This window comes from Cajanus cajan, chromosome 9 (genome assembly GCF_000230855.2).
Source record: "Cajanus cajan strain Asha chromosome 9, NIPB_CcT2T_4, whole genome shotgun sequence".
NCBI lineage: Eukaryota > Viridiplantae > Streptophyta > Magnoliopsida > Fabales > Fabaceae > Cajanus > Cajanus cajan.
The window spans coordinates 17731042-17742079 of NC_138525.1; the positions used below are offsets into that span (position 1 = coordinate 17731042).

Genomic DNA, 11038 nt, shown 5'->3' on the forward strand with positions numbered 1-11038 from the left:
GTAATATACTAATTTTCCACTAGTGTATAATACTCTGTCAGGATAGAACAGCTGGGTTTAGGCCTACCACGAAATTAGCTAGCTTAACTAAGCCACCTATGGGATTAGCCTACCAACTATCCTTCAAATACTACAACCCTTCGATACTCGGTTAGGAACTAAATTCCCGACTTCGTACTTTACTCATATTGGGCGCTTGTAATCGGTATAGCTCGGCCTGACCCCTATACCGTGGTCGCTTCATACACGTGTCCTCGACCTTGCCCACACACGGGACCAACTAAGTCCTAGAGGAGAAGAACACAACGTCCACTCCAAGGGACAACTTCCCAAGGAGGGTTTTCAACAAATTGGGCTCTCAGAGCACCACAACTATCTCAATCCTCACAATGGGATGAGTAATTTCGAAAACATCTCTTCTAGTCCTAGTGATCAACAACTTATCATCACAATTGAATCAGCTTACAACTCAACAACATAGCTCAACACAACAACTTAAACAACACACAACTTTTCAATTCATCATCTCAATCAACTTTCAACTTAAACAACGTAGTCAACTCAACATTAACAACACAATTCAACAGCACAACAACTTCTTAACAGTGTTTAACAATAGGTTTTACAAACAAAGCAACTTATCCAAATCATACATATAGTATTTCTTCACAAATACACAACTAGGATTCAACACACAACTACATCTTCTCATCATATCACAATACTCAACATTTTCTTTGTCATAGAATCAAACACATTTACGCCCAGCGCAAGTAAGCTCGTGCTCAGCCTGAACCCAACCCGAGAACTATAAAGCTCTCCCACGCCCGGCATATCATCATCACGCCCAGCGTGTTGGTAGGCAGAGACTTTCAAGAGTTTCCTAAGCCCGGCGTGCCAAACTCGCGCTCGGCGCAAATCAGGCAGAGACCTCACCAGGGTCTCACGCTCGATGCGCTCATTTTGTGCCTAGCGCCACCCCAGGTAGAGACCCCCAAGGAGTCCATCCGCCTGGCGTGCTCAGAGCATGCCCGACGCCAAATCAGTAACCAAAATAGAGGGCAAACATCTGATATCACGAGCCCGACGTGGTTCGCCCCACGCCCGACGTGATTCATCTAGAGGCTTCCATTCCTAATCTCGCTCAGCACGACCAAACTCGCGCTCGAAATGATTGGACAATGGAGTTCCCTGATGAACGTATACCCGACACCAAGAACTGCGCCCGGCGTGAACTCAAACAGCAACCCTTACAACTTCAAAAATTTCAACCAAAAACCTGAAAATCAGCAAACTCAAACACATGCAATCCATGAAATGAAATACATTTACTTCATACGACTGAAAAATAAACTTTATTTCAACATGCAACCATCAAACGCATCAAAATCACCATTTTTCCTAATTTTCCTGAAACTCAAAAAATGAGAAATTCTTCAAATCAATCAATGATTCTCAACATTTTTACTCCCAATGAGTTCTTAAAATCACACAACCAACGAGTTTACAATCTAGCTTCCCTCACCTTAGAGAAGAAGAATCCGAGCTTCGGGGAAGAGAAAGAAAAATAAGAAGATTCGGGCTTCCAACTAGCTCCTCATGCCTCTACTCAGCACCTTTAACCACAATCAACACCACAAGGAAGCTCAAGAATTATAGAATGCGAGAATAAGAAATGAGGAGAAAGAGAATGTTGAGAGGAAGAAGGAAGAAAAAGAACGGGGCTTACACATAACATGTTGTATTTATTAATATGTGTTTTACACAAGCTGATGTCATGTGACTTGACATGTGTAATTGTTGTATCACTTCATTAATGCATATAACAATTGGTTTATTACCATATATCTAATATATACATGACATATGTGACATTTTTTATATGTGAAATACACAATGTAATGTCATGTAACTTAACAGGTATAACCATTATATCACTTCATTAATGTACAATAGTTGATTTATCAACATTTATTTAATATATACATAATATATATTACATCTATTAACATGTGCACCACACAATATGATATCAGGTGACTTGACATATGTAAATGTTGTATCACTTCATTAACATATAGAATAATTAACATATTACCATGCTAAGGAGTGTATAAAACTCATTGACTTATTTAAAATTTTATATTTTAAATTTATTGCACTTTCACTTATACATACTAATGTTTTAATTATTGTATAAATTAAATATATGCAACATTTATACTTATGCTCTCTTGACTATTATACATATTTTGATGACACATGTGTGATATGAAGTCCATTATATAGACATGTCATGTGTAAATCTTACGTGTCAAAAACAATATCAAATTAGGAAATTGTTTTGATTTGTATTATTCAATTAAAATATTTTAAATTTATATTATTTTAGTGGTAAAAAAGGAAAGAAACTACATAGTATAGTTTTGCATGGATTTATTGGGAAAAAATTGCTTAAAAAAGCTAAAAGGTTCATATTCTTAAATGACTTTTAATTATATAAATTGTAAGTTATCATTAGTATATTTGCTCTTCTAAAATTTATGATCGGATGCCTCTCTAAATATAATTTTACAATACGCTATTTGCTCTTTCTTTCTTTCTTTTTTGAGAGAGAATATTGCATATGTACTAGTACTATCCTATCTTATACATTAAAAAAAAACAACAAATCTTCAGGTAGGAAGTTCCTTTCACCTTTTCTAGCATAAAGCTCTTAAAATAGTGGATTTAAGCCTAATTCAACCCTACAAAACCAGCTTGCAGGATGAGGGTTGTTTTTCACTTATATACTATTTAATTGCCTAATCTCTAGTCAATGTGGGACTTGGATTTTTCCCAATATACCCCCTTCACGTCCAGCACTATTGGGCTTGGTACGTGGATAAATGGTAGGTGACCATTTTTAATGATCTAGGATTGGCGGGACTTGAATACACCCCCTCATGTCCATGGTGCATGTATCAATGAATGGTGGGTGGCTTATTTTTAAGAATCTAGGATAGCTCTGATATATACCATCTTAGAATAGTGGATTAAGCCTAACTCAACCCTACAAAATCGGCTTGTAAGGTGAGGGTTTCTTTCCACTTATATATTATTTAATTACCTAATCTCTAGTCGATGTGAGATTTAGGCTTTTCCCAATACACCCCCCTCACGTCCAACACTATTGGGCTTGGTACGTGGATAAATGGTAGGTGGCCCTTTTTAATGATCTAGGATTGGCAGGACTTGAATACACCCCCTCATGCCCATGGTGCATGTATCAATAAATGGTAGGTGACCCTTTTTTAAGAATCTAGGATTGGTACGTGAATAAATGGTAGGTGACCCTTTTTTAAGAATCTAGGATTGGTACATGAATAAATGGTGAGTTAGGCTAAAATCCACTATTCTAAAATTGTATCAGAGCTATCCTAGATTTTTAAAAATGGGTCACTCACCATTCCACTACAAGAAAAATGCTAAATAGCGACCGAAATTAGCGACCGAAATTTTTCGGTCGCTATTTTGCGACCGAATTAGCGACTGAAATTTTTCGGTCGCTATTTTGCGACCGAAATAGCGACTGATTAAAATAGCGACCGATTTAGCGACCGAAATTTTTTGGTCGCTATTTTGCGACCGAATTAGCGACGGATTTGGGTGGTAGCTAGAAAATCGGTCGCTAAATCGGTCGCTATTTAATTGTGTTTTATGAAAGCATGATCTGCAACGGAATTAGCGACCGATTTTGAATAAATATCAAAAAAAATTGCGACCGATTTTATTTCGGTCGCTAATCCTAAACTTTTGAATATTTTAGCGACCGAATTAAAATCAGTAGCTAAAACTTTTTTTTTTTTTTTTTATCATTCAAATGTCAATTGATGTGGCAATTTTTATTAAAATGTCAAAGCTAGGATTCGAACTATGGACATGGAGATTATGGGCCACGCATGGTACCGCTGTGCCACTTTAATTTCTTTGTAAAATATTAAAAGTAATATATATACATAATATAATATCTTTTCTAAACTTTGAAAAATCCTCAACATTATATTAGATATTTTTTAATTTAATATTAAATATCTTTTAATTAAAAAATATAATAAATCAAATCTAAAATCTGTAATAATTTATTTGATACAAATATTTAATATGAAATTATTTATTATAAATTTAGTTATGATTTTTATAATCTTTTAATTTAATACTGGATTTCTTTTGATTATAATATTTTAATATATTTTATTTGAAATATCAATTAAAATATTTTATTACCTTTTCATTTTAACTTATTGTAAAAGAATAAGAATATTTAATTTAGCAGTAATAAAAAATAACTATTATAAGATTTAATTTGTTTAATTTTATTATTTATTATAATATTTTTAGTCGCTATATTGATAAAAAAAATATTTTTAATTAAAATATATTTTAAAATTTTAATTAATTTATTTCATTCACTCTCTTTATTAAAAAGTGATAAAATATAATTTATATTCAATTAATTTAATAAAATAAAAACTTAAAAATATGTATTTAAAATCTATAACAATTTCTTAAATATAAATATTTAAAATTTTAAAATAAATGTTTATTTATTTATTTATTTTAAATAAATTAAGCACAAATTAAATGTTGTGATTTTTTTTAGAGTATTCATCCTTAAAGTTGCAAGCTCAGTTACTTGCTGTAGAGAAGGAGAAACATAAATATTGAATAATTCATCTTTTGAGAACCATGAAGGATCTCAGATCAAAGTTAGAGCAAGTGAGTATAGCTGATTTGTTTTTAAATTTTTATTGAAATAAATGATCAAAATATATTGTCTCTTTTAATGTGTTGCTTCAAGTCAAAATTAGTCAATCTGATTACAAAATAAATTAAAGGCAAAAAAATCACGTATCAATTCATATCATAATCAAATTTGATTATAAAAGAAAAATGAAAGATCATATCTGGTTCCGTGAAACATCAGTGTTTTAGCGACCGAAATAGCGACCGATTTTATTCGTAGCTACATCAGTGTTTTAGGAGTATTTTTTTTTCAACAGGGAAAAATTTATAAGAAATCTTTTAACTTCCTATTTAATTTGATTTCTACTTGTCATAATTATTTATGAACTAGATTTTAATATTTATCATCAAATGAAAATAATTTTATACCAACTTGATTTCTTTGAGAAAGTAATATATATATATATATATATATATATATAATACAGAAGCTTATAATTTTTATTATCTTATAATTTAATATTGGATTTCTTTTGATTATAAAACATAGTAAATAAAATCTAAAATCTGTATTAGTTTCTTTGATAAAAATATTTAATTAATTTTAATATATAATAAAATTAATATCAAAATATTTATCTGGATTTGAGTTATAATTATTATAATCTTTTTGATTTAATATTAGATATCTTTTGATTATAAAATATAATAAATAAAATCTAAAATCTGTAGCAATATCTTTATACAAATATTTAATATCAAAATATTTATTATAATTTTAATTATGATTTTTATAATCTTTGGATTTAATATTGGATTTCTTTTGATTATAATATTTTAATGTGTTTTATTTGAAATACCAGTTAAAATATTTTATTATCTTTTTATTTTAATTTATTTTAAAATAATTAGAATATTTAATTTAGTATTATTAAAAAATAATCATTATAAGATTTAATTTATTTAATTTCATTATTTATTATAATACTTTTAGTCATTGTATTGATAAAAAAATATTTTTAATTAAAATATATTTAAAAATTTTAGTTAATTTATTATCATTCACTTACTTTATTAAAAAGTGATAAAATATAATTTATTTTCAATTAATTTAATAAAATAAAAACTTTAAAATATATATTTAAAATCTGTAACAATTTCTTAAATATAGATATTGAATTAATTTTAATATATACTTTTGATTTCTTTTGATTTGAATTATAATTTTTTATAATATTTTGATTTATTATAATTAATTAATTTCTATTTTTTTATTTTTTAGGTTAGTAGTAAGTAGTTTTCCCTCCAATTCTAGGGTTTTTTTCACCGCTAGGGTTCCCAATTCTCTGGTCCCCCCTCCCCCATCCATGGCCACCGAAATCCTAGAAGACTCCAAGCCTCCGCTCCACGAAGCCAAATCGCCACCGGCCTCCAAGATTCCGGAGAAGGATGCTTCCGCGGAGGCCGCTAAATCTGAGGACAATCAAGCGCCCTGTTCCGCCGTCGCCCTGTTCTGCCGTCGCCCCCATCAAGCGCCGCTCCCCCTCTTCCTCCGCCCAGCCCAGCGCCAAGAAGCTCTTTTGCGACCAAGAGGACCTCTCCCTCCACGGCTTTGCTAATTTTCTATGCACAGCTATGTTCGTGATGCTATGATGGTTGTTAACGAGAGAAATGTAGTATACAGAAAGGAACCGGAGGCATCAAAGTAGGCAATGCTACTTTTTTAGTATAAATTTATTATTAGGAAAAGGGAGGGATGTGATAACATGTGATTTGAGGTAAACTTGTGTTTCTGGTCTCATCTAACTATTTATTTTTAATTTTATGTTGCTCAAGCAAAGTCAACCAGCGTCGAGCAGAAATGGGAGCTTTGTTGTTTCCATGGAGGGAAACCAGATGGGAAGATATGGTTCAGGAAGCAATGCAACATCTTGGTCAAAGTTGGTGGCTGACTTGTATCCTTTTGGGTCAACAATCAGGTAGGTAGGACTGTCTTTGGCATCTACAATTTCATGCATTTTTGGTTGAATTTTTGCAAGTTATTTATGGCTTAATTCTCCTTGCAGAACATGGACATGCACCTACTGCAATGTGGAGCAGGTATGACAAATGACATTCTGTAATGTGTATTATGTTAGGGCTGTTGTATGTGTAATATGTTATTTCATATTTTATTGCTTCTTCAATGCATCTTTGGGTAATGGTGCTGCATTCATTTGATGGTTTTAGTTGTCAACATTTCGTTTTGTACAGCATCATAAAAGTCACTGCAAGGATGGAAGAAACTACGTGTTGCCCTAGTCATGTATTGAAGCATCTTTATTAAGTATAACCATCAGATTGTTAATAATATTGTTAACCTTTCCTGGATGTTACTCTACATCTTGTATCTTTAAAAAAATTGTTTGGGTATTGGTTTTGTCATTTGTGATCTAAAATTCTGAATTCAACCTGCCTTGTAACAGAGAAAAGACAGCTTAATGTCAATGTTTTTGCTTTTTAAAAACGAGTTCAAGATTTCAGTAAAAATACTAGAATCGATTTTTTATCTTGGATTGAATTCTTGTATTAGAATCATGAGAAAGCAATTTTTCCATGGATAATGACAAGATGGATTGAACTGCATTTTGTAAACTGCTTTTTCCCTGTGTTATATACTTGACCTTTAGCACATTAAGAGTTCCTTCTTAGCACAATGAAAACTAGAGACCTCTCTCTTGAGTTCTAATAATTTAACTTCTTAACTTTGATGATCAATTTTTTTGTTGGTGGCCATTATACAGCCTCCACGAGCAAAGCATTGTCATGACTGTGACAAGTGTGTTCTTCAGTTTGATCATCATTGTGTTTGGCTTGGTAACTGCATTGGCCAGGGTAATCACTGTTGATTTTGGTGAGTTAATTATATTGGATTATGTAGTTCATTATTTGCATTCTAGTTTCAAGATTTTCTATTGTAGACTTTATCTGAGCTATCTTCTTTCTAGATAAGTAATTTAACTTTCACCAATATTTAAATTTTTACTTGATGATATTATTATTTATTTGTAATTAGTCTTGATATTTAGATTAAGGAACAGTGGCCTTTAGTTTAATACAACTTTTGGCGAAGTTCAAAACATGCTTAACTCCAAATGTATTTATACCCAATGCAACATCGTATCTGCATATATAATGTACACATATTTTTTAATTTAAGTAAAATTTAGAAAATTTATAATTATAATAAAGATGATCAACCTTTTTTTGTGTATATATTTCTTGAATTATTTTACCTTTTTATAACCACTTCTAATTTATCTGCATAGATTATATATTTCAAACACTTTTAATTGCAACGTGCACTTGGTCTTCTTTTTTTCAATATTTATTATGAGAGGAATTGTGGATGAACTCAGAAACATATTTAGAAACTTAATTATGTTATCCTTACATTATTTAGTTACTTTAACTGCATATTTACTTTTATTTTCCCATTGAGTTATGTCCTTCTAAGTACTGTGTGGATTGAATAATTATAGATATTTTAAAGCAAATTATTGGTAGTTTTAAGCTGTTTCTCTCTCTATATATAGAGTGATTTTATTCAATTTGAATCTGGACCATCTATGTATGGTTGTATGACCAAAATAATTTGTTCTCACGAGAACAATTTTCAATTGATATGCTCTCTGTGTTAGTGTAACCCTTGTAATTTATTATGCTTGAACACTTGGGAAATTTATGAATGGGATTATTTTTAGAGCTCATCTAAAGAAATGCTATATATCCTTGTGAAGACTTTGACTATATGTTCTCCTTGTAATCAATAACATGCCAGCATTGTACAAGGAAGTTGCTTATTTTATTAATTTTGTAGATATCTTAGTAAAAATATCTCTTACGATGATTTTTTCTTCCTACCTATCAAAACTATTGATTACTCTTTCAATGTGTCTTGTCTTTCTGCTCCTCCTACTGCTAGTTCATAGGTAATTCTTGTAATTCTGTATCCCAATTTTTGTATCTAGCATAAGATTGCTTTTTTTTTATATAGGTATTTCATTCTGTTCCTTTCTGTATTTTTTTTTTGTTTGGAGAAATTGTTTTGGGAGGGTATGTTTTCAACTTTACCACTTATTTAATTATGTACACCCTGGCCCTTTTTCTCCATCACGTTGAATGTATAGTTCAACATTCTGGTTCAATACAAATAGAATATCACAACTGTTTTGTCTTTTCTGCAGTTATCTTATTTTGACAAATCAGACTACCTATGAACTTGTAAGGAGAAGACGGATTCCTTACCTAAGGTTAGATAAGTTAGTCTCTTGATGTTTTTGTATTTTTTTTCTTCACATTTTTACCTTAAATCATTAAATAAAACATTTTGGTGGAACGTGATTATTTTTATTAGCATTGCATGGCTTTTAATTTATCAGCAAGATGTTGATGTTAAACGGTTAGATGTCTGAATTACTTTTGTTTTTTGCTTGCAAACTGTTTCTGGGATATCTATGATGAGCACATTTGATTAACATGCAGGTCAATTCCGGAAAGAGTGCATCCATTCAACAAAGTAATTTGTGGAAATTTATACAACTTCTGCTGTGCCAGGAGCAGCATATACAGTTTAGAACCACTTCCTATCCCTCAAGAGATAGAGGAAAAGTCAAGACCATATACATGCTTGGATGTCATTAATTGTCGATGTTGCTGATAGTTTTTGTGTAAGTGAAAGTCTGTTCGTCCAACAGTTTAATTGTGAAAACTAAGGAATTTGTCAATGCACCTTTGCTTAGATGGGTAGGTTTTATCTTTAGGCGATTTGGTTTGTGATTTATCTTCTTTTATTCATTCTAAGAAATAGATCATGTTGAATTGTTTAGTATGACGTGTAAACTTTGTAAATATGTTCATTCATCTAAGTCGCCCTCATCTAAGTCGGTTTTAGAACCGATGTAGATATGACAAAATAATCAACTTAGAATACAGTTTTTCTAGTAGTGTTTATCATTCTTGGCAGGACAAACAGAGAACCAAGGTAAAGGAGAGGATTGACAAATTTGTCAAAGAAAAGTTGTTGGACTTCTGTGATGTTCTTAATATTCAAATAAACAAGACCAATGTGAAGAAGGCAAGTCTTGTCATAATAATATATACTGATTTCATTTGAGAAGAGAGTTTAGTACTTTTTGAAATTAAATAATTAAATGGATATGGTTTCAGGAGGAGCTGTCGGCAAAGCTTTTGGAATTTTTGGAGTCCCCCCATGCTACAACTAATATTCTACTTGCTGATAAAGAGCAGGTTTATTCTTTATAGATTATTTTAATCAGTTAGACACTTTTGCATGTTTTAAGTTGTAACACAAGTAATTTGCATCGTTGTATATCATTTCATTGATTGAATGTTAAAATTGATAGTACCTCTCTGCTTTCTAACAAATTGTCCATTCTTTATTTTTTTTTAGTTTGAGATTGTTTTCTAACAAAATATATCCATTACAAACACATGAGAAAATCACTAGTCATTAAATGCTTCTTGGAATCTAATCCATATTCTTATCCTTATATTTAATGAGGTTGTGAAGAGGAGAAAGACAACAACGACGATGAGGAAGAAGTGGAACAGGAGGAGGACGAAGCGGAAGAGAAAGGGAGTATGCATGGATTTTTTTTTTTTTTTTGTTGGCAGTTTAGATTTTATCATTAGACTTGTGTTGTTTGTTGAAAGTATTTGAAAACCGTATTGTAGTTTTTTGTTCTGTTATGACTCATGATACTTGATCCTACTACTATACTTTTTTTCCATCACCTAAATTTCCTTATAATCTCTCCTCCCCACTCTCTATCCTGTTAGTCTTCCTCATCATAGAAAAATTTCCTTTGTTTATTCTTTTAAGTCTATAGTCTTCCATTTGTAATATGGAGTCTAGCAGTTTAAGTTTTTAAAGACCATCTTTTTGAATTGTAACGTTAGTAAATAATAAATACATACTCATTTAATATGAGGCGTTATAAATATATTGTTAATTTCATATTTGTTAACATGTATAAATTTATAATTAAAAAAGAATTTAAAAATATAGTGACTGAATTAGCGACCGAAATTATTTGTAGCTAATTCAAGTTATTAGCGACTGAAATAGTGAACAAAATAATTGGTTTTCAAATTTTTAGCGACCGATTTTATCCGAATCTATTTTAGATTTTTAGCGACCGAAATAGCGACCGATTTTATTCGTATCTATTTCAGTTTTTTTAGCGACCGAAATAGCGACCGATATTATCCGTACCTATTTTAGTTTTTTAGCGACCGAAATAGCGACCGA

The 11038-nt window shown here is 31.1% G+C and overlaps 1 pseudogene; it reads left to right on the plus strand.

The window, feature by feature from the left end:
• The first annotated feature begins 5208 nt into the window (after positions 1–5208).
• LOC109814956 (protein S-acyltransferase 10-like) lies at positions 5209–9560 on the plus strand (annotated as a pseudogene).
• The last annotated feature ends 1478 nt before the right edge of the window (positions 9561–11038 follow it).